The following is a 26424-nucleotide window of genomic DNA, read 5'->3' as shown; positions in this document are numbered from 1 at the left end:
GTGTTCAACATCACAAATCATCAAAAAAATGCAAACCAGAACCACAATGATATCACCTCACACCTGTTAGAGTGGCTATGATCAAAAAGATAAGAAGTAAGTGTGGAGAAGAGGGAAAACATGTGCACTGTTGGTAGGAATATAAATTGGTATGCCACTATAAAAAACAATATGAACTTTCCTCAAAAATATAAAAATAGAACTACCATATGACCCAATAATTCCAATTATACATATTTAATCAGAAGATACTGAAACATTAACTTGAAAACACATCTGCACCCCTATGCTCATTGCATTATTTATAATAGTCACAATATGAAAACAACCTAAGTGTTCATTAATGGACAGATGGATAGAGAAAATATGATATCATATGTATGTACACATAGAATGGAATATTTTTCAGGCATAGAAAGGAGGAAATTATGCTATTTGTGACAACAGGAATTTTGCTTATTTCTATGCATCAATGTTAGAGAGGAAGGCTTATCAGTATAGTTATCTCACTAGGTTTTAATGTCGCCCCTTTACTCAGGTTTCTTGATTTCCATTTCAGGATAGAAAGTATTTATAATTATTCACATACATGTTGATAGAACAAAATGTTCATGTTTTCTTCTTTTATAAGAAGAAACATTTGAGAAGCTTTCCATTGCAAATCTTTCTGTGAAAAGAAATGACAAACTATAGTATTTCAAGAAATTGCAGGTTTTTTAATAAGAGAATTATTTCTTTTAAGAAGTCAGAAAATGAAATGACTATATAAGAAATAATGAGATTTTGCTACTGGTACAGTGGCTTGAGTAATATAGCAACTCCGCAGCTACATATGAAACATGATTTATTTGACTTGAGTTTTGAGTAAGAAAATTAAATCCTACACCATGGTTTACAATGTACTCACATCTCTATATAACTGAGCATCAATGTGTCATAGAATAGCAAAATATAAAAAAATAAAAAGAAATATTATTCCAGAATTAATGTTGTATTGTGATCTTTCTCAGAAACCTCCTTGGTTACCTTTTCAGTCCATCTGGCATTAAAAAATATCCTCCCTTTCAGAGATCCATATGATAACACTGCAATTGACATGCACATGTAGCAAGACTTTATGTCTCCTACATCCAGGAAGCAGTGCACATTTCCAGATTATAAAGGGTGTCTCAGAAGTAAGGACAGGTGGAACTCTCATTCTGGGGTAGGTAGCCATTGGCAGGACAGGGTAAAACCCTCCATACTTCCTCCTACAAGCATAGACTCAGTTCTCATAAAGCCCACCCACCATGCCACTTACCACTGTTTGGTAACTTCAGGAAGATGCTATGATTTCTTAAAGTGTGATTTTTAAAAATAATCTTGAGTGTCTATATGGCTTATTTTAAAACTTTACTTAAAGGAACATATAAAAATCATGTAAAAATTCCAATTCATTGACTATGGCAAAAGCTATCTATATACATATGAAAAATATAAATAGGTATGTATGATATCATACATGCCTGAAAATTAGTGCTCATTTTAGGGATAATTCCTTCAATGTGTTATTAATATAATTACATTTTTTGTTGGAAAGGTTTAAATAAATAAATAAATAATGCATATTCTAGGACTAATTTATCTAATTAGAAATAGCCAGATACAGGCAAAACAAAATATTCTGTGTCAATGAAAAACACAGAAAAAGCAAAAGGTATTTACTTGACAGTGAATCAGTATTTCTTTATGAAGATGATGATAAACAAGTGTATATAAGGTCAATGACAAAATTTATGCCTAAATATTTTTCTGGAAAATTAAACATATTATGTGATATTGTCTTCCTTCAACTTCAATTCTTTTATGACCTTTTCATGTTCTCCATTCCTCCTTTATTTCTGGAGTTGTGAAATACTTCACTCACTATATATCTCCCATTGACATAACCCCCCCCCCCTGCAGATTTTAATGTCTCACAACTATTGCAGACTAGAAAACAGATGTGATACATGAAAAGGCACTTTCATATGTTTTAATATGTTTATAGGCAACTTTTAAAAATGCATATTTTTTATACCAGAATTTGTATTTCAGGAATAGTTTCAGGCTGGAGAATGATTCCCCAAAGTGAAAATGATTGTTCTTGCATCATTCTCAAAAACAAAGGGAGAGAGAAGTTGACAGGGCGCCAGCTGCAAATCAAAGAGTTTCCTGGTATCACATATATTGTTGAACAGTAAGTTTAGAGGTCTAAATACCCGTGATGTGGGAAGTAATGTAGAAGAACAAACAAAGAATAATAAATAAGGAGTTTTAAAAATTATTTCAAAAAAACTATTGGAGTAGTATTTCTATTTTGGTGAACACCTGGTGAAGTACTGCTTGACTTAGGACAGCTGGCCAGATATCAAGCAAGGAATGCCGTGCTTAATTAACCAAAAGATGTTCTTTCAATACATTATTACTAGGGCATGTAATTCCAGAAGATTTAGTAGAATCCCTATTTAAATTGTTCTCATTAAAACATTTATTAATATTTTACACCAAGTGAGAGCAGTTTTTTAAAATTGTAGATGATTTAACTTTCCACCGAAAGGACACTTTTCCATGTAGTCCAAATTTGAAACTCATGGGGTTCAACTAAGGATGGTTATTAGCAAATATGTGAATTGTATGTCAGTCAGCCTGAGGAGCAAACTAGTGACATAAAATATTTTAGCTCAATACCAAGGAAGTATGTTTACAAACTACTAGTCTCACGAAAATGGAATGTGCTGTCTTAAAGAGATTTTTTCAACTCTGTCCTGAAGGTGAAATTAGGTGAGAGGAATAGCAGATACAAGCATAATGGAAATTGTTGAAGAAATATAACACAAGTTGTATTGAATTCCACAGATAATGGCTCTATTTTTAAAATCTGAATAAATATTATAGAGGTAGATTTAATATCTCATAACTAACTTAGAGACTATTAATGATTGGCATGAAATACTTCATGATGCATAATTTGTTGCACTCCCTTCAGTAATGGCATATTTAAATGTTTTCACTTCCAGGTAAGTGTATGTAATTATTTTTGATCTGTAGTCCTGTATGTGAAGAAAAGAGCTTAATTAATTAACTGTTGTAGAAATGATGTTATCAGAAGGTTGGTGGCATTTAAATTGGTACATATTTTAAAAAGTAAAAACAAGATAGCATACAGAGATTTTCACTGTAAAAGGTAAAAAAAAAAAGAAGAAGGAGAACCAGACATGGAGGGAATATTGTTTTAGGTCATTCCAAAAACTAAAGAGTTAAATATAGATAATTCTGAGCACCAAACAAAATTAAAATAATCAAAGACATGGAGACTCTTAAGTGAGGAAAATAAATTTTTCTATGACTTTTTATATAGACTGTTACCTAATGCTAGTTAAAGTTAAGGGATGAAAAGTACTATTACAGGAACACTATTCTTTTTTCAACTGGAAAATGTATCATTTTAAACTTAAATGCATGCCTTGTATTTTTTCCTATTTTATATTCTTTGTTTAATCCAAAGATATTTAGTAAGTAAATAATAGCTGGTTTTTATTTAAAAAATTAGTACAGATTTTCACAAAGCTTTCATTCAGGTGACCCTTGTTGCCTGCTATGCCAAGTACCTCAGATTATTAGGTGCTAGTCATGCAGAACTATGTTACAGCCTAAATAAATAAATAAATAAATACAATCACCAACATATACTTTTGGAAATATGCCTCTAGATTTCAAAATGACCCAAACACTACAATGCCCAGGTTCCCAAGAATCATTACATTTGTTCGGTCAAGGATTACACTGCTGTAATAAAACAACCCCACCCCCAAAATCAACTTGCTAGCTTAAAACAAAATAATTTACATCTTGTTCTTATAGGTTGCCTGTGGAAGGGGGAGACTTGCCACAGGTCAGGTGACTCTGGGGGTCCAGGATGATTTACTCTTGTGGCTCTGTTATCTCCAACTGATACCCCCTTCTGCAGAGGCAGAGAAAGACTAGAAAAGCATGGAGGCTTTTCACTTCTTCTGCGTAGAAGTGATATACTGCATTTCTACTTTTCATTGGTTGGAAGTAATCCCATGACCCCATCTAACTGTAAGGTGGAGGGAAAATATAACCTCCCTTATGCTCAAGAGTGAAAGGACACCCAGAGAGTAATGTGCACTAACAATGTTTTTCATGCTATTCTTATGATTTCCAGTAAACTGCTATCCCAGCAAGGTATAGAAAAATAATAAAAACCCTAAAACAAATGCTCAGAATTTTAATCAATAGTAACTTTCAAAAAAAATGAAAACATTGCAATTATGCAAAACACATAAAACGACAGTCCTTGAATGTTATTTTTATTAACCAACCTCTATCAGATTGTTTTCACAAAAAAGTTAATAAATAAGTTGTAGGAAAATGAATGAATAAATTAAATGATGAAAATATAATTACTTCTTTTGGTCTTTGCATATGTGATTTATGTTCACATAATGACAATTTATATCATGGTAGCATACTAACAGTGATATAATGGCAGGCTTTTTATCTTCTCAAATAACTGTTGGTACAAAGAGTAAATCTTACTTTAATCACTTATGTATTAATTTTCTTAAGGGCTGAAGATCAGGGTTAGTACTCTAATACATGTAGAAATCGGTTTTATTATAAGCATACTGATGTAACTTTTCTTGAGGGAGGCATCTCAGTAGAGTCTTTGGAGTACTAGAAATAAGATTGGAATCTCGGCATCATGATTATCTAAGTGACTATAGATGAACTAATTAACCTTTCAGACACTTAGTCAGCTTAGCTCTAAAGAGGTGGACCAAATGCATGCTTCAAAGTATGATTGGAGGGTTGAAATAAGACTACACAGAAAAAAACACTTAGCATAGCATCTGATATACAGTGAATGTTTAAAAATATGTACTCGCTTCAACTATACATAATTGTGCATATGTTATTATTTTGACCTCTTAAAAGACCCAAACTCCAGGTGCAGAAAATAAAATTTATGAATTGGAACAGATTGTTGAAATTGTATGAAATTCAGTGAATCATAAGCATTAAACACATTATCTTATATAAGTTAAAAAATACTGCAATAAGGTTTTTTATAAATATTTTCAACTTCAATGTGGGCAATATTAGCTATTTATATTGAAGTGAATTTTTATTGCTGGCATTTAATTCTAGAATACATATTTTTTTAGCTTGAAAGTTATGTGATAATAAAATAGAGTATATTTTAATTTATTTATTTTGTAATACTTTGCATAATATTATTTAGATTTCAATACCATTACAGTTTGAATTTTACATTTATTTTCTTCTCTCTAAATTACACTCTAAAATAAGAGTTTTATGGAGTATAGCATGCAATTCAGAACTTGTTTCAGATAATACTATTAATCATCCTCCATGTTCATGTCATTGTTTCCTTTAAAAATCATAATGGCCTTTATAAGTGTAGTTGAGGTCCTAAATAACTTACTCACTTGAAAATATGTCTTTGGGAACTACTGAGCAGAGAGCCGTATGTTAGGTACGTTGCTGTACACAGATGAGGTGACATTATTACCTCATTTAACACACTTGGAAAAGTGCTAAGTAGAAAATATACAATCAACATAAGAACCTTAGAACAGGTAACAGTGAGTATAAAGTGCTTCATCATCCAGAAAATACAGAGTTCACGGAGAAGGGAAGTCAAACTGTACTATTTTAAACACTGAAGACTTCCAGGAGAAAATGGGAATTGACTTGGCCTTGAGGAATGAATAGAAAATGACTGTTCACCAAAGTAGAAACAGTGACACTGGGAACTGTGAGAAGAACTGACCAAAATGATCACCTTTCACTTTTCTTGGTATATACTCAAGGACAGGCCTGAAGTAGCACATAAAAGTTATGAGGAGATGACCAGAAGGTATTAACTGAGAAACCCTGAGGAGCATCGGAGTGTGAGGCAATATACAGTACTGATAAACTGAACTCTCGTAGCCCTCCCACTCTAACACAGCCATAACCAGTGGTTAGTAAAGAATGGTGTGGAAGACTGTAATCCTGCAATCTATCAAAGTGAAATTCCATGTTACTCTTAGCTGGGTATTCTAGGGAGGAAGGAAGTTGGGGGCTCACAAGAATAAGAATCCATGCTAGAATGTACCTTAGGAAATTAAATAAAATATGACAAATCATTTTCCATAATCACACATAGGTTCAGAACATAGTAGGATTCCAATTTGAATGTGAGCAACATTCAAGAATATTTGAAGAAAAGGGGGAACTAGGCAGAGTCTAAAATAAATACAAAAGCTGTTGTTTGGAAAAATACAGCTTAATAGGAAACTTCTACTTCAACCAGTGTATTTGTTTGTTTGTTTAATTAAACACTGATATCTTCCCCATGCTCACAATATATGTACCAGGCAAACACCTCAGAATTTTAAGTTTTCATGTGAAAAATTTCAGTGCCTTCAGTGTGTTTCTAGTTCTATAATATGTAAACTCTAATACCAACAATGTAGCAATGAAAAACTCCTTTAAAAATTCAGTTATCATATTCAGTTCCTCTCTGGTTTTTATCTTGCTATTGCATTTGATACTTTTTAAAAGGAAATTTCTCAAATTTATACTCTCTGCATCTTACCTGCATAATCTTTCTTATCTCAGGCTCTTTCAGTGATTTTTATTTCCTGCATAAACACATGCTACCCTTCTTTGGAGTATTCTCCTCACCCAAGAAGTTGAATCTTCAAGTATCTGGATTTATCATATCATCACACATGGATTAAGATGACATTGACCTTCAGTTGGTCTTATGGTTCAGCCTCAAAACATGGAAATGAGGGGATCATTAAGAAAAAAAGGATTAAGTTTAAAATAGGAGGAAAACTACCCTCCAAAGATTCATGGCAAAGGACACAAAAATACTGACAATACTACAGAGGAATATATCTTACCAGATCTTTGAAGTCACCAGATGATCCAGGAGTCCAAGCCTAATAAAATAAAAAAATAAGGAAGATAGAGAAAAAAAAGTAGTTTTAGTTTCCTGTTTTAAATATATATACACTAAAAATTTATACATTATAAATGTTATATAAATTTATACATTATAAAATTTATACATTAAAATTTATACATTAAAAAGCCTTAGGATATCATTTTTAGGTAAAATTTTTAACCTAAATTGAAGTGTTTATTAATTTCATATTGTATCATTAAAATGAAGGAAATATAGTCTAAATCCTGATAATATGTTTCTAGTTATTAAGAAACCATACAATTATTCATATTAAATATTTAAGAGAAACATTTAAAGATGGGAGACTCAAAAGAAGGGAGACTATTATTATTAAATGTACTTGAAGTCTTCTCATTTTTATTACATATATTTAATTTCCTTATGGACAAGGCAAACCAAAGCTATATTATAAAAAATATTTTCCCATTTTTTCTGCCTTTATTGGCTATCAGACAGTAATTAGCTTTTGCTTTGATTCATTTTTTTTTCCTTTTTATCCCTTTATACCACCCCCCTCCCCAGCAATCACCATATTGATTCATTTTTGAAAAGTAAAGTCATGGAAGATATTACAATAAAAATTTTTAAAAAGTTTTAATTTCCAAAAATTATATTAAAATGCAGACTCTATTTTTAAAAAGTACTTGAAATTCAAAGGAAAGGCAATATCTGAACAGCACACATCCGCAAAACCCAGCATCTGCCACAGGAAGCAAAGGTTTTATAAATGTTGTCTTGTGTGACTGCACTGGCAAACATTGTGAGGACTTTTGCAAATATGCCTGCCTGCCTGTGTGTTTGGGTGGAAATATTGAACTTCTAATATTTATTTTCATAAAACACAGGATCTTTTTTAAACTTACGATGATCACCTTTTCTTATTGTCTTGGGAATCAAGTTTGAAACCACATAATGTTTAGATATTAAAATACCTATCATTCCATGGAAGAGAATGGAGAACACAGTAAAGGTGAAGAGGAGCTGACCCTGTGTGTGTGACTGTGTATACAAACATGTGTCTGCATCCTTTTCTCGGAACACTTAAATTAGGTTCCTGACCAAAATTATATATATAAAACACTAGACCACTAATTGGTAAAAACTGTCCAGAATGACTCTTAAAATTCTTTTTCTAGGACCATGAATTATTTGAGGATATTAGCAGTTCACTTGAGAAGAGTGGATTTTGTTGTATTATGATAGAGCTCTTTGAATTTCCTGGCCAGTCTTGAAAGGTGTAAGTGGATGGTTTGTCTCTTGGAAGCCTCTGTCCCTGGATCTTAGTTCTGTTCATGAGAGCTATAGAGAATGTCTGTTACATTTTCTTTTTTTTTAATAATTTGGGTTATTTTTCTGTTATGAGTTATAAACCACACAAGAAACTTACAAAAGTACCAATGTATATAACTTAAGAAACTGTCAAAAATGAATGTTCATGTAATTACCATTTATATTAATTAAGAACTAAAACAAAACTAACACAGAGAAGCCCATAGCTTGTCTGTATACATACATAGCACACACAAGCATATATATGTGTGTATATATACACACACACACACACACAAAGATACACATACCATATATTCATGCAGCACATATACAAGCATATACATACATGCAAAGTTGCCACTTGATTATTTCTTGTGTGGTATGCTAAAGCACAAGTCCAAACAAAAACACACACAAAGCATATGAGGCAACACAGATGCAGATTCAGGAATTTGTCTAAGTGCAGCATGAATGCTGCTCACACACCATACTTTAGCATGGCTTGTTGACTAGGCATCACCAGACAGGTAAAACCCTTTGAACATATCATGTAATGACATTGAATGTGTTTGTCTATGTCTTCAGATTTTTTAGTCATCCTATAACTTTATTTTACCTTATTTCTGAACTTACATAATCGGAATCATACACTTATTTTCTTTTTTGTCTAGTTTCTTTCCCTTCACAGCATGCTCAAAGGAGTCATCTGTCTTGCTGCTTGTAACTATAGTTACTTTTCATTGTTTTGTAGTATTCCACTGGAGGAACATTATGCAATTTACACATGCAATCCTCTATTGGCAGATGTATGGATCATTTCTATTTTTAGTAATTATGAATAATTCTACTATGAGCATCATTTCATACATGTATATGTATTACTGTTAGATATTTTCTGGGACTAAATTGCTACATCAAAAAATGTGCATATGTTCTACTTTAGCAGGGTTGCTATTGTTGCACAAATTCACCAGAAAGTATTTCTATTCTGCTTAAATTTAGTCATTAATTTACTGTGTAGTAGGATATAATAATATTTTTATTTATATTTCCTTGATTATTAATGAGTTTTATTGCACCTCATGTATTAGTCATTTATATATATTCATTTACGAATATACTTTTCCATTTTGTGTCCATGTTCTGTGGGTTGTCTTCTCATTGACTTGTGGAAATGCTTTATGTATCCTATATATGAGTTCTTTGTTGCTTGTGGTGAAAATATATTTCCCACTCCAGAACTCAAACTTTTACTCACTGTGCCTTTTGCTGCACATTAATTTTTAAATTTACTACAGTCAAATTTAGCTATCTCTTTATTTTATTTTTGTGTCCTGTTTGTTATACAAAATGATCATAGATATTCTTCTCTATTTTCTTCTAAAAGCTTTGTTATGATGTATTTGCCTCTCATATCTAATCCAAAAATCTACTTGTTTGTATCACACTGTCTTACTTTAAGTAATGTGGAAGAACAGGGGCCACCTGCAAAACCTGACCAGCTCAGGGGAGGCTCACGTGGCAGCCTTACAAACTCAGAGACCGGAAGCACTACATAGGTTGGTCTGAAATTAAAACTTTCTTAAAGCAGTTCACCATGGGTAGTTGTGGCCTAGGCCAGGATTTTTCCCCAACCAAAGGTCAGTGTTTACTTTAACTGAGCCTGCCTGTTGTCTTTTTGCATCTAAGATATCTTTGGAATGTTTTCCAGACCCCTCATAGCATAGGCACTGCATCAGGGGAAGACCACAAATCCCCTCATTATTATTATTGGGTTAATTATTGACTATTAAGTATTCTGTACCTACTTGTGTGAAAGTACCTATCATTTTACATTTTATCCAATCCCAGAGGTTCCCTCTCTCCCCCACAGTCTGCTTTCTCCTGCCCTCCTAATCTATCACCAATGGACTTCTCGCAACCCACTCGTGCCTCCTCTTTTGATTGTACTGCATAAAATAAGGTGCTAAACTGCCATTCTTTGGAGCAGTTCTCAATCCTCTGAGAATCTGCGTCCTGGCATTGTCATCAGTTTGGCTCAAATAAACTCACAAACATTTTCTACAGGTTTGAATGTTTCCTACATTGACAGTAACTTCTTGAAATACAGTGGTAACTGGTAGAACAGGCCCTTCTACCTCTTCCTTCATTAAGAGTTTGGAATATAATTCACATAATATAAAATTCACCATTTTAAATTGTAAAATTTAGTGGTTAATAGTATGTTCACAATTTTGTGTAAACATCACCACTATTTCTAGAACATTACTAATACCTGAAATTATTGACAATCAATTCCAATTCTCCATTATCAATTCTTCTGGCAACCTAGAGATGTAGATACTATTTCTATGGATTTGCCTATTCTGGACATCTCAAATGAATGGGGAGTCACAAAATTTGTGGAGATCTGTGTCTAGCTTATTGTACGTAGCATGTTTCCATACATAAGAGTATTCTATTCCTATGGCTGAATAAAGCATATTTTTTTAAGATTTATTATTTTTTTTAGAGAGGGAAGGGAGGGAGAGAGAGAGAGAGGGAGAGAGAGAGAGAGAGCGAAACATCAATGTGCGGCTGGTGGGGGCTATGGCCTGCAACCCAGGCATGTGCCCTGACTGGGAATCGAACCTGCGATGCTTTGGTTCGCAGCCCATGCTTAATCCACTGAGCTATGCCAGCCAGGGTGAATAAAGCATATTTTGTTTATCCAGTTATTAGAGGGTTTTCCACTGTTTAATTTTTTGGCTATTATGAATAATGCTGCTGAAAATTTGTGTAAAATTGTTTTTGTGGGAAAATATGTTTTTAATCCTTTGCAGCATATATTTAGGAGTAGAATTTCTAGGTCATATGGTAATTCTATGTTTAACTATTTGAAAAACACCAAACTATTTTCCATAGCGAGTAAAACATTTTATATTTCTACCAGCAATGCATTAGCATTATTATTTTTTTAAAAAAGCTGTGGTCATTATAGTCAGTGAGTATAATTTCATTGTGTTTTTAAAATTTTGTAAAAACTCAATTACAGTTGACATAAAGTATATTGGTTTCAGGTGTACAACACAGTGATTAGACATTTATATAACATATGAAGTGATCACTCAGATAAGACTAAGACTCACCTGACACTGTACATAGTTATTACAATATTATTGACTATCTTCCTGTGCTGAGCTTTACATTTCTGTGACTATTTTTATAACTGCCAACTGGTACTTCTTAATCTCTTTACTTTTCTACTCATTTCCCCCAGCTTCCCTCTCATCTGACAAAAATCAATTTGTTCTCTGTATCTATGAGTTTGTTTCTCATTGTAGTTTTGATTAGCATTTTCCTACAGATGTTGAAAAATTTTTTGTGTGGTTATTGTCCATTACTAAATCATATTTGGAGAAATGTCTATTTGAATCCTTCATCCACTTTTTAATTTGGTTGTCTTTTTTATTGTTGGGATCTCATTATTCATTTTATATTCTGGATATTAATTACTAATACGATATATGATTTTCAAACATTTTCTCCCCTTATATGGGTTGTCTTTTTATTCTTTGTCTTATTTCTTTCAGTAATGTAGTGCAATGTTCTATGTAGAGGTTTTATACCTTTCAATATTCATTTCTATTTTATATTTTATGACATTGCCAAGTATTTCTATTTTCTATTTGTCACCTGAATATAGAAATACAAGATATTTTTTACTGGTTTTATGTTGAGCAAACTTGCTAATATATATTAATGTATTAGACATTAAATATATGCACAATAGTTAATAGAAGTGGTGGCCCTGGGCATCTTTCTCTTGATCTGAAAGGGACACTTTACTACTAAGTCCAATATTTGTCGTAGATGTTTGGTAGATATCATTATACTGAGATTCTTCTAACAGTTTTAGTTATACAGGTTTTTAAATTATTGATTACTTTGATACATGATTATTTGTGCTGTCTTGTTCTTGTTAGTTTTAAGTTATATTTTACTAGTTTATTTTATTCAAAATTTTATTTTTAAGTAATTTCTAACATTCTTTCAACATTCTTTCAACATCCTTTTAGTATCTTCTCGATTTGTAGATATTTGACTTCTTATTTCTGATATTAGTTATTATTGAGACCACTCTCCTCCATCCCCTTTATTTTACATTTGGTTAGGCACATCAATATCTTTCACCTTTATTAGTTTATATAAAGAACCAATTTTGGTTTTGTTGATTGTCTCTATTGTATGTTTGATATAATATACAATATAATATTTTCCTTATATTACCCCTGGTTTTTATTACTTTTCTCTTTCTCCTGTATTTGGGTTAAATGTGTTGTTTTCCCCCAACAACTTGAGATAGATGCTAATAACTGATTTTCTGTCCTATTCTTTTCTTTTCTTATTGTACATTAAATTACACTTCACTCTAACTTTGGCTTTAGTTTTGTTACTTTCATTCATTTATAAATATATTTTTAATTCAAGAAGTATTCCAAAATGTCTGTTTTAATTTTCCTAATATATGGAGATTTTCTGGTTCAAATTAATTTGTGTACAAAGCACTCACTGTATAATACATTGAAATTTGTTTTATGATTTAGCATCTGGTCAATTTTTAAAAATGTTCTGTGTGTACTTAAAAATAATATATACTCTACAATTGTGTACATTGCTCAATATACATAAATTATATTGAATATGCTAATTATATTGTTTTTTCAGATATTGGAATATAGATGTTATAATCTCCCACCATGATTTTGAGTTGGTCACTTTTTTCCTTTTAGCTGCATTATTTCATTTGTATATATTAGGCTACATTAAGACATATATACAGATTTAGAATTTTTATATCTTCCTCTTCAAATAGAAACTCATCTTAAAAAGTGGTTCCATTTTATCTCTAACACTACTTTTGTTTCTAAGCTGATTTTGTTTGAAATTAATAGAATGCACCAGCACTGACTTTTCTCAATTAAAAAGAGCAAATAATGTTAGTAGAAGGAAATGCATGTTAAAGTAAATACACAGGCTAGTCATCTCACTAGTGGAAATGACCAGCTCTTCCAGGTAGAGAGGAAGATGACTTTAACTGGGGTGTAGATATATTCCAAACACGAAAAATGCCATATGTAACAACATGGATGGCAATACATTCTTTGTAGCCAGGTTTCAAAGTTCATGATAGAAAGAGATATGACCAGTATTTGAAGACCATTTCAGAACAGATTTGAAAGTCTTAATGATGGCAAGACTTGGGGAGTTTGTTAGCAATATGAAGATAAAGCAGGTGAAATTTTGGAGTAGGGTGATGATGCCTTTAATTGAAATGAGACACTCTAAACAAGTGATTGTTAGACAAACATGAGAAGTAAAATTTTAAATGAATGGCACTTTAGAATCCTATATGTTGTCTAATTGGGTAGTTCTAGTACCCACCTGAACATGAAGATCTGAAATTAGGAGAATGCTATAAACTGAAGATACAAATTTGAGATTTACCAGTGTTATAGTGAATGATGAAGCATGGAAGAAACAGATACCACAGTGACAACTGATAATGGATACTTAGGGGAACATCAGTGATTCTGGAATAGGCTGCAAAAAGACATAATAAACAGAATTGGCCAAGAAAATTAAATAGATGTAGAAGCAAGGAGACAAGAGCCAAAAACAAAGGGTGTCAGCAATATAAAATGTTCTTTAGAATATTCCAAGATGAGGAAAACAGACATTTGGTCTTCATTACTGCCTTTAGAAAGAGACATTCAGCAGTGTGTTGAGATTAGAAGCTGAATGCTTTGGGTACTAATGTTAACTTAAACATGCATATGGGTAGTTAATAGAATGTATGATTCACTTTTTTCAATTCTGAAGAAGAATGAAAGGAAAGGACAGAAACAATGTTTGAGTATGATGATGGAGTAAGAAAACCTTAGCTCTTATTTATGTACAAGTTACGTTAAAAATCTGAGGTCATCCCAGAACCTCACTCATATTCTCAGCCTGCCTTAAAAATCCTGGTAGGCTTATAAGGACATTGTATGTGATTCTCCTTTTCTTCTCACACATATATGTAACATAAAGCCTTCATACAATACTTCAACCCTTAGGTTTCCATTTAGATATGTACCTTGTAAGTATCAACTCTTTTCACTCCTCTACTGGTTTCTTTTGATCAAGGTATGTACTTCAAATAATGTTCAGTGGTACCTGTGGTATTATCTTCAGGTACATTTGCTAAAATTTCAAGTTTCCTTTTTATGTTATACATACTCATTATACTGTTATACAGAGGCACAAAATCAATTCTATTGTTACTATCTTTATTTACTTTTTTCCAGATAATTACTGAACATAATTGTACTTCTTTCTGTGTGATTTCCACTATTCCAAATAATGTCCACTTTAGGCATCCATTTAAATAAAGTAAGTTTTCCTTTCTGTTAAACCCTTTGGGACACTCTGTATTCCACATGTGTTTATTTCTTGGTCCTCTCTGCACATCTCATGCTCAATATAACTTTAGAGGATAGGTATCTCTTAACAAATAACTAAATATTACTAAAAAATTAATGCATGAGTGAACAAAACCATTTTATGAAAATGGAAAGTCACCTGCCAAATGCATACTACAGATCCTTCAGAAGGAGATAGCCATGTTAGAAAGCTGTGACTAAAACTGAAAGGTCAACGTTTGTTTCTGAGTCTACCTCTTTTGAGTTTTATTAATTCAGAAAATTTATCTAATCTACCAAAAGGAGATTTCAATACCTAGTTCTTACAGGATTGCTGTAAGTATTAAGTAGGTATTCCTATGAAGAAACCTCAAACAGTGTTTTTGCCAGAGTGAAGGCTCAAAAGTTTAGACAAACCTGAGCCTGAGATGCAATCTGTCCTTCCTAAGGGCCCATTTCTTTGGTACCGTAAATAATGACCCATTCCTCAACACCATCTGTGTAGATAGCTTCTCACAGCCCCTATTCAAAGCTCTCTTCAAAGTCATAAGCTGTAACTGAAAGAAGAGTTTAAAACATCACACATGGTATCGCACACTCACAGTCGTGCTGATTGTACCCAAAACTTAAGTCACTGAATGTATATTCTAGAACTCTTCTGACTGCATAAATTGCCCTCAGAGAAACTAAGAGTAGGCTTGGCATGTCTGTTTTAGGTCTCAATTATTTTTTATTTTATTATTTATTTATTGAATTGATTGGGGTGACATTGGTTAATAAAATTATACAGGTTTCAGGCATATAATTCAGAGGGTAAGAGGGTAATTAATGGTAATGGAAAATATGATAAAATAAATCATTAAAATAATAATAATGTATCATCTATATATTATATTTTATGGTCACCAGAATTCAGTCTCCTTCCATCAATATTTCCACCCCTTTACCCTATTCAACCTCCCCCCATCTGCCTTTATCTCTGGTAATCACCATACTGTTGTTTGCATTTATGAGTTTTCCTTTTTTGTTGTTCAATCCTTTTGTTTTTTTTCACCCAGCCCCCAATACCCCTCCATTCTCACACTCTTAATACCCCTCTCTCAATCTATAAGTCTGTTCCTATTCTGTTTGTTAGTTTATTTTCTTCACAAGATTCCACATATAAGTAAAATCATATGGTACTTGTATATCTTGGATTGGCTTATTTCACTTCATATCTCAAGTCCATCCATGCTTTTGCAAAGGCTAAGATTTCCTTCTTTTTCATGGCTGAGTAGTATCTCATGGTACAAATGTACCCCAATTTATTTGTCCACTCATCTATTGTTGAAACTTGGCCTGCTTCCAAATCTTACCTTTGAAAATACCACTGCAATGAATAGAGGGGTGCATTTATTTATTAGGATTAGTGTTTCAGGCTGGTGTGGCTCAGTGGGTTAAGTTCCAGCCTGCAAACCAAAGGGTCATGGGTTTGATTCCCAGTCAAGGCACATGCCTCAGCTGCGGGCCAGCTCCCCAGTAGAGGCACTCAAAATGCAACCATGTATTGATGTTTCTCTCCCTCTCTTTCTCCCTCCCTTCCCCTCTCTAAAATAAATAAATAAAATCATTGAAAAAAAAAAGAATTAGTGTTTCAGATTTCTCCATATATATTCCCAAAAGTGGAAATTTGGGTCACAGGGCAGTTCCACTTTTAATTTTTTTAAAAACTCCACACTACTTTCCAAAGTGGTTGTGCCAATCAGCATTCCCACAACAGTGAAAAAGGGTTTCCATTTCTCCTATCCTCACCAGCACTTGTTGTTTGATGATTTATTTATGCCTGCCATTCAGACAGGTATGAGGTGATATCTCATTGTAGTTTTAATTTGCATTTCTGTGATGATTAGTGACTTTGGGCATCTTTCATGTCTTTGGCCATCTATATGTGTTCCTTGGAGAAGTATCTCTTCAGGTCCTTTGCCCATTTCTTAAGTTGAATTTTTTATGTTAAGTTTTATAAGTTCTTCATAAGTTTTGACTACTAACCCCTTACCATATGTATCATTAATGAATATGCTCTCCTATTGTGTTTCTTTTTAAATTTTGTTAATGGTTTAATTTGCTCTGCAAAAGCTTTTTAGATTAACATACTTCAATTTGTTTATACCTCTTGTTTGTTTCCCTTGCCCAAGATATAGATAGATATAGATGAAATGACTGATTTTTTTTTAAGATTTTATTTATTTACTTTTAGAGAGGGAAGAGAGAGAGAGAGAAACATAAATGTGCAGTTGCTGGGGGTTATGGTCTGTAACCCAAGCATGTACCCTGGCTGGGAATCGAACCTGGGACACTTTGGCTCCCAGCAGGCACTCAATCCACTGAGCTACGCCAGCCAGGGTGAAATGACTGATGTTTTAATGCCTATATTTTCCTCTGGAATTTTTATAGTTTTGATTCTTCCATTTAAGTCTTTAATCTATTTTTAGTTTATTCTTTTGTATGGTGTAAGAAGGTGGTTTAACCCAGAATACTAATTCATAAGAACATAAGCAACACTATGTTTATTGCAGCATTATTTACAAAGGCCAAGATACAGAAGCATCACAAATGTCCATCAAAGGATGAGTGGATAAAACAACCACAGGGCATTTACACAATGGAATACTACTCGCCATAAAAAAAAGAAGAAAAATTTTACTCTTTGTGATAGTATAAATGGAACTGAAGAACATCATGCTAAGTAAAATAAACCAGTCAGAGAAAGATAAATACCATATGATTTCACTTATATGTGGAATCTAATGAACAAAATGAGCTAACAGAGACTCACAGATGGAGAGCAGATAACAACTAGTAGAGCGGGGGAGGTTAGAGGGTGGATATATTGAACAAAAATGAAAAAGGACTCATGGACATGGACAACAATGTGGTGATTGCTAGAGGGAGGGGAGTATAAGGAGAAAAATGGTAATGAAAAAAACTCAATAAATATTAAATTAAAATTTTTAAAAAGAGCTAAAAAAACAAGGGGGTCTAGTTTCATTATTTTTTCACATATCTGTCCATCTTTTATAACAACATTTATTGAATCAACTATCTTTACCCCATTGTATATTCTTGTCTCCTTTCTCAAATATTAATTATCATAAAAGGGTGGGTTTATTTCTTGGCTCTCTCTTCTGTTTTAGTGATCTATATGTGGTTATCCAAATGCCATGCTGTTTTTATTATTATGGCCCTATAGTATAGTTTGATATCAGGCAACATGATTCCTACAACTATGTTATTTTTGTCAAGATTGCTGTGACTACTTGATTCTTTGCTGTTCCATATAAACTCAACATAATGAAGGTCATATATGACAAACCCACAGACAATATCATACTCAAAGGGGAAAAATTAAAAGCATTTCCTTAAAATCAGGAACATGACAGTGATGTTTGCTTTCACTACTTTTATTCAAAATAGTTCTATAAATCCTAGCCATGAAAATCAGACAAGAAGAGGAAATGAAAGTTATCCAAAGTGGAAAGGAAGAAGTAAAATTATCATAATTGCAGATGACATTATACTGCATATAGATAACCCAAAATATTTCACCAAAAACTACTAGAGCTGATAAATGAATTTGTCAAGTAGAACTATACTAATATCCAAAAATCAGTTGAATTTTTATATACCAATAATGAACTATCAGAAAGGAAAAGATGAGAAAACCATCCAATTTACAATTGAATTAAAAAATTACCTAGGAATATAGTTAATCAAGATATAAAATACCAGTACTTAGAAAATTATAAGACATTAAAGAAAAGAATTGAAGATCCACAAATAAGTGGAAACATACAACATGTTTATGGATAGGAGGAATTAACATCATTAAAATGTCCATGGTACCAATCTAGAGATTCAATGAAATTCATACCAAGATTCTAATGACGGCCCTGGCTGGCATAGCTCAGTGGATTGAGTGCGAGCTGCAAACCAAAACATCGCAGGTTCAATTCCCAGTCAGGGCACATGCCTGGGTTGCAGGCCATGGCCCCCAGCAACCGCACATTGATGTTTCTCTCTCTCTCTTTCTCCCTCCCTTCCCTCTCTAAAAAATAAATAAATAAAATCTTTTTAAAAAAGCTTAATAATGCATATTCTAAGATCTTTCCTTTTAAAAAAAAGATTCTATTGACATATTTCACAGAACCAGAATAAATATTTCAAAAATTTATATGGAACCACAAAAGGCCCCACATAGCAAGAGCTAGTGTGAGAAAAAAGAACAAAGTTGGAGGAATCATGCTACCTAATGTCAAACTATATTATAAGACCATAGTCATCAAAGCAACATGGTACTGGCATAAAAACAGACATGTAGACCAATGGAAGAGAATAGAGAGCCCAGAACTAAAGCCACAACTTTATAGTCAATTAATATTTGACAGAGGGAGCAAGCACATATGATGGGCTAAAGATAGTTAATTCAATAAATACTGTTCGGAAAATTGGACAGCTTTGTGCAAAACAAAATGAAACTAGACCACCTCTCTTACTCCACACACAAGAATAAATTAAAACTGGAAGTGTCCCAGGTTTGATTCCTAGCCAGGGTACATTCCTGGGTTGCAGGCCATAACCCCCAGCAACAGCACATTAATGTTTCTCTCTCTCTCTCTCTCTCTCCCCCTCCCCATCCCTTCCCTCCCTAAAAATAAATAAATAAAATCTTTAAAAAAAACCCCACAACTTTAAAAAAAATGGATTAAAGACTGAAATGTTAACCCCGAATCATAAAAATTCTAAAAGAAAACATAGGCCGTAAAATCTGACATTGCTCATAGCAATATTTTTATCTGATATATCTCCTTAAGCAAGGGGAACAAAATTAAAACTAAATAAATAGAACTATATCAAACTATAAAGTTTCTGCACAGCAAAGAAAGCCATCAACAAAATAAAAAGACAACCTAAGGAATGGAAGAACATATTCACTGACACATCTGATAAGGGGTTCATATCCAAAATTTATAAAGAACTTATAAAATTCAACACCAACAAACAAATAAACATCCAATTAAAAAGTGAGAAATGGGGAAAGAGGTGGAAAACCAGAACTCAACAATAAATTTGAAAAAAAATGGGCAAAGGACCTGAATAGACACTTCTCCAAAGAGAACATACAGATGGCTGATAGACATATGCAAAGACATTCAATGTCTCTAAGCATCAGAAAATGCAAATTGAAACTACAATGAGATACCATATCAAACCTGTCAGAATGGCTATCATCAATAAATCAACAACAAGTGCTGACAAAGATGTGGAGAAAGGGGGATGCTTTCGCACTATTGGTGGAAATGCAAACTGGTGCAGCCACTGTGGAAAGCAGTATGGAGACACTTTCAAAAATGAAACATGGATATACCTTTTGACCCAGAGATCCCACTTTTGGGAATATATGTGAAGAAACCCAAAGCACTAATTCAAAAGAACATAAGCACCATTATTTACAATCACCAATTTACATAAGCACCACTGCAGCATTATTTACAATCACCAAGATATGGAAGCAGCCCAAATGTCCATCAGTAGATGAATGGATAAAGCAGCTATAAAATGTTTACAGAATGGAATACTACTTGGCCATAAAAAGAAGAGAATTCTACCACTTGTGACAGCATGGATGGACCTGAAGAACATTAAGCTAACTAAAATGAGCTAGTCAGAAAAATGAAAATACCATATGATTTCAATCATATGTGGAATCCAATGAACAAAATGAATTAAGCAAAATAGAGACAGACTTATAGATAGCAGGATGACAGCTATGGGTCGAGGGATTAGGGGTGGAATCATCCAGGGAAAAGCATAAAGGACTCATGGACATGGATCATAGGGGGAAGGACTATAAGGGAGATAAGTGGTAACTAACAGAAAAATTACAATAAAAATAAAAAGACACCATGCTAAAGGATTCCTTCAATGTTTGATGAGGGCTTTTCAGTGTGCATTGTTAAATATTTGCGTAAGTATTATTAAAAACAATTGTTAATGAAGAAAAATTATCTTTAATAGCTAGAATAAAAAATGATCAGTGATACATAGAAGATAAGTAAATTGTAGCACATGGTATTATAAATTACAGCCAGATATTATTTTAACAGATTATTTAGAACCAGGACTAGAAAAAGAAAGAAGATAGAGGATTATGTCTAGCATGACTCAATTTATTTCAAGTTCAAAAACTGGCATAATATATTGCAAGTGATACATACATAAGTAATTAAAAACTACACAGAAAAGCAGAATGGTGGTTCCCTTCATGGGGAGAGTACTTCTGAAATGCTGAAGGAACTAAAACCAATGGCAGTGAATGACACATGCTGAAGTCACAGTACTTCTCAGCAATAAAGGAGTTAACACTGGCAGTCTGTCTGAGCAAAAGCTTTGAGTTTGGAGTGTATTTTCTTTAGACTTTAACTTAGTAATTTTGCATAAGTTAACATTAGAGCAACAGACATGGCCTTCTCCCTGATCTCCTGACCCCAAATTCTGGCAGAAGGCACAGAATTTGTCTTGCTCAGACCCTTGGGCTCTTGCCTCTCTCAATGCCTGCTGGTCTCTATATCTCAGTCAAATTTCCTCTTGCCATGTGATAAGCTTAGAGGGGTCAACTTGGTCCTTTTGGGACAAGCCACTGGTGGTTGTGATGTGGGAATGACTAAGTTGGAAAGTTTCCTTAACTCAGTGGTGGGGTATTGACCCTATTTGCCTAAGCATTGAAAACCACATTTTCTAATCATCTTTAAAATAAAACTGGCTATTTGATCTCCATTTGTCTATTTCTTGAGTCTTAATTCTGAATTGATTCCAAGCTCAGTACAGGGAGAACAGGGTATTATTTATTGAACCCTAAACCCTAAAAGCAGTGAACATAGTAAAACATGGGCTGGCATTATCAGCTCGATCATTGTTTGGCAGTCGTAATTCTGTTCAAGACTATAACAAGACAATACTCTTCATACAGTCTAGGGAGTCTACACACCCCAGGGTCAATGGAGGAAGTGTGCCTTTTATTAATAAATAGTGCTTGTATGTTCTAAATTCTTTTTTTGTTTTTTTAAGGAAGGAAGGCCTCAGGAATGGATTTATATTAAAAGAACACATTTGGAAATCTCATAAGGCAAAAGTTAGGAGACTATATTTATTAGGACAATTCTGTTAAGTAATCCCCCCTCCCTCTATTCTCCCTCACTCATTGGGAAAAAAAAAGGAGAAAAAGAAGTTGAATTCAGTTAAATTTGTATTAGCTAAAGTCACTTCAAGTAACTAGCAATCCTTTCTTACTATCTACATAAGAATGGTAAGGGTTGCTCGTAGACTGACAAATGTGTGTGAAACTACTTTTACAAAAAATGCATGGGATTTTAGAAATGAGTATTTTAATTGATAACAATGGTAAAAAATCAATTTTTGTATGATTCGTGTAAACCTGTTTTACATAATCATTACTCTTTGTTTATCAACTATTACTGATACAAATTTTATATCGTTTATGCTATTATATCAACTTCCTTTATTCAACTCCCCAATGCATAAGCAAAATCAAAGGTAATAATTATTCAGATGTTTAAGTGTATTCTAACAATTATATCCTCCATGTATCTATTATTGAAATGCTCATAAACAGAATAATGATGACACTCAGAAAAGAAACACATTATTTTTGCTTTTTTTCAATTAAAAAGCAAACAAAAAGTATGGCTGGAAATAAAGAGATTAAACTTCTAGACTATAGCACCAACACAAAGGAAAATAGGTTCCCTGGCTCAGATACACACAAACCAAGGTGTGTACCATAAATGATTTTTGCTGAGAAAACACAGTCTTAAACTACTTATCCCTTCCTTTTCCCCAATCCTGCATCAAGACTTCTGCTTGTTCCACTGTAACCAATTTCAGGGTTTTTTAGAGCAAAGGGTGAACATTAACTGATTCACATTAAACATGTGGAGAGCTAGTACCCCTTACTTCCCACAGTGGTTTGCATTTTAAAAAAATATGTTTATTAACAAGTAAGTTCTCATTTAGAAAAATATTAGGAATCCTAAAAAAGTGAAACAGTTTCAACCACTGCCAAGATATTTTGAGGTAAAATGCCATTTGATAAACTAGTGGAATACTGGGATCATTTGCTGGAGGAGCCTAAGATGTCCTGGGACTCAAAGAGCCAATGGAAACTTTCCTATATTCCCCATTCTCTAAATTTGGGTATTCCTTCCCCAGTTCTTGAAATCCACCTGCTTTCTTCAAAGGCTCGATTTTCTGCCTTTTTCATTTCAGTGTGAGACATTAACCCAAGGTGCTCAGACAGGGCCACCTTAATAGGGATCCAGTTAGTTTCACAAACACTAAATGTTTAAAGACTTTAAAGCAGTAGTCCCCCAATTAGGAACCAGGACACACAGCAGAAAGTGAGTGGGTTAAAGTCAAGGCAAGGACTGGGCCTCAGTGAGGTGGGGAACAGGTGCACACTGTACCACCTATGTGGCCCACACAGTCCCCACCTTAGCTATAATGATCCATGGCTTCCAGAGAAGCCACTGGGATTTCTTCTTCAGGCCCTGGAAACGGACAGCTACCAAGACCCACATCATGAAGTCAGCGGGCATGAAGAAGTCAGCTGATGAATTGCATATGCCATCCCTCCCTGAAATGGTGGTCAGAGATGTTTTAAGAATCCAGCACTGTTCTGGCTTTGGAATCAAGTTCAATGCTACAGATGCTTTAAGATGTGTAAACAACTACCAAGGAATGTTCAAAGTACCCTGTGCAGAAGAGTGGCAGGAAAGCAGGATGAAGGGTGAACGCTCCAAGGTGGTGATTAAACCACACAATTGGACTTACACAACAGATTATATGGGACCATTACTTGGAGATTCTCTCAAGTTAAATGTTGTACCTACAAAAGATCATATAGATACAGAGAAATTGAAAGCCAAGGAACAGATTAAGTTTTTTGAAGCTTTTCTGTTTAAGGATGAACTTCACAATCAAGGAGTTTCAAGTGTGAGCATGAAAATTAGAGTAATTCCTTCAAGATTTTTTCTGCTGATACTTTTGTTGTTGTTGTTTTGTTTTGTTTTGTTTTTTGAGAACTGATTGAGTGCTTATCAGGATAAATGACATGAGACTTTACCACCAGGCAGACAAGACTGACATGTTATGGGAATATTCATCACTAGAGAGAAAAATTGCTAATTTAACCCATGTTCCACCTTCCTTTACTGAGCCCAATGAAGTAGCACAGTATTTACTGATCAAGAAAGCAGTCAGAAGCTAATATTTCCAGAAAGAATTGATCATAATCCCACAGACTCACAAGACAATGCACCTGTGGAATAGAACGTGTCATCAAACATGCTCACCATGGAATCTGATGGAGACCTTGACTATGTGGATGGGGGTATTTTTATAATGAGAATTTATTGCCTTGCCTATATGCAGATTTTCTGTACCCTTAAAGGAAAAAAAATAAATGACTGCTTCAGGCAAAGAATAAATAAATAAATAAATAAATAAATAAATAAAATAAAGTCGAAGTGGAATATCCTGATATTGCTGCAAGAGCACTGAAAAGCCTGCTTCCATTTCCAACATCCTATCTTTGTGCAGTAAGGTTTTCTGCAGTGACAGCAACCAAAATGAGATTACGGAGTGGACTGGACATAAGCAACACACTTCGGGTGTCAGTGTCTTCTATCACCGCCAGATGGAACTGTCTAGTTGCGTGAAAACAAGCTCAGGGCTCCCACCAATTCTGCATTATTGTGAGTTGTATAACTATTAAATTATATATTATAATGTAATAATAATAGAAATAAAGTGCACAATAAATGTAATGAGCTTGAATCATTCTGCAACCATCCCCTCCCTCCATTGAGGTCCAGGGAAAAATTGTCTTCCACAAAACTGATCCCTGGTGCTAAAAAGGTTGCAGACTACTGCATTAAAGCATAATCAAGAAATAATGGAAATACTTTGCCAGTTAATTTTGATCTTTCAACGCAGCTCTTCATATATCTGCAGAAGGTTCATTGTCCCACTCATGCTATAGTAGTTGAATGAAATATAAACACACACATATGCACACAATAAAACAGAAAAATGTTCCTAGGTGCTGTTTACCAATTCCCCATTAATTAAATATTTAACATTTAAGAATCTTTTTACAAGGACACCCCAAAATTAGACTTCTCAGGGTTATTATGTATATAGATATCCTCCAAGATAACCCGGGTCCAGGCTTTGTGTGTGAGTGTGTGTGTTTGCTTTTTAATCCCTGCCCCAGCCTGGATATCTGCTAAGAATGAATTGTGACAAGTGCAGACTTAGTCTCAGTGCCATCGATAAAACTTAGATGCTGTCAGTGTTACTTAATTCTCTGCACCACTAAGACTATGTTCAAAAGTCTTGGTCCCAGGGGAATGATGTACCTTGTTTTCTTTGTCAGTACCAAGAGTATTTTATAAATAATAAATAAAGTCAGCAAGTGTAGATGTGAACCCTAGCTCCACCACTGGCTGGTTCTGTGACCTTGGGAAAATTAATTCGACATTGTAAACTTAGTTAACTCATACATAAAATAAAAATACCTACCTGTTATGGATGGAGTTGTGTCTCACCAAACACGGATATATTGTATTTGAAGAACTAAGTCCTTGTGCTTCAGAGTGTGGACTTATTTGGACATAGGGTGTTTAACAGAGATAATCAAGTTAAAATGAGGTCTTATTGAAGTAGAATGGGTCTCTAATCTGGTGTGACTGGTGCTCACATGGAAAGGACACCACATAAAAGACAGAGACACAGAATATCATGTGAAGACAAAGGGGAGATGAGAGTGACAAATCCGCAAGTCGATCCGTGTCAGAACTCCCCCCTCCCCCAGAACACTGGAAACCAGGAAGGAGGCATGAAAGTGACTCTGGGTCACAGCCCTCAGTGGGAACGAGCACTGCTCACACTTGATTTCAGACATCTAGCCTCCAAAACTGTGAGACAATAAATATGCAGTTTAGATCACTCAGTTTGTGGTACATGGTTATGACAGCCCTAAGAGACTAATACACCACCCAGCAAGGTGATTATGAGGTTTAAGTAAAATGATTTGTAAAACCTCTGCCGTAGGATATGAGCCCTTAATAACTGTACTTGAACAACAATAAAAAAATACAAATAAATAAATTTGTACTCCTGACAAAAAAAAAGATGAGCGCCTAATAAATTATTAATAATCATAACAGCACTGGGATATTTTGAAACCAGTTGGTAGATTATGCAAAAACTATATTTGATTTACTCTTCATTTCTATTTTTGGAAATTTAGAAATCAAAATATCCTGGTGCTACAACATTAGGGACGAAATTACTAAGAAGATAAATCTCATGCCAGTGTTTGCTAATTGTCTGAATCCCCTGTAAATGGTTTGGCAGGAAATGAGGTTAGAACACTTAGTTAAATTGAAGTTTGGGGATTATCTGTGAATTTAAAGAATCCATGCCACTTTGGCCCCTATTAGCACAAATAATTGAGAGGAAAATCTTGCCAGCTATGCTTTTCCATAAGGCTTAATGTGGACTTACATATTTAAGTAATTCATTAGCGACTTAAATGGTTCTATGGACCAACAGTAAAGGACA

At 33.9% G+C, this 26424-nt stretch overlaps 1 protein-coding gene and 1 pseudogene across 16 annotated transcripts in view; one reads left to right on the top strand and one right to left on the bottom strand.

Annotated features, from left to right (window-relative positions):
- PTPRD (protein tyrosine phosphatase receptor type D) overlaps positions 1-26424 on the bottom strand; it is a 1502332-nt gene that overhangs the window by 1309525 nt on the left and 166383 nt on the right. For all 16 annotated transcript variants that reach the window (XM_036021603.1, XM_036021605.1, XM_036021607.1 and 13 more), the window contains exon 3: positions 6963-7001. The gene's annotated coding sequence lies outside the window, so the exon portion shown is untranslated. The remainder of the gene's footprint in view (positions 1-6962; positions 7002-26424) is intronic.
- LOC114513022 lies at positions 23358-24169 on the top strand (annotated as a pseudogene).

Source organism: Phyllostomus discolor, chromosome 3, assembly GCF_004126475.2.
Source record: "Phyllostomus discolor isolate MPI-MPIP mPhyDis1 chromosome 3, mPhyDis1.pri.v3, whole genome shotgun sequence".
NCBI classification, from domain to species: domain Eukaryota; kingdom Metazoa; phylum Chordata; class Mammalia; order Chiroptera; family Phyllostomidae; genus Phyllostomus; species Phyllostomus discolor.
Note: the sequence above shows the minus strand (reverse complement) of the source record. Positions and strands in the feature narration are given on the sequence as shown.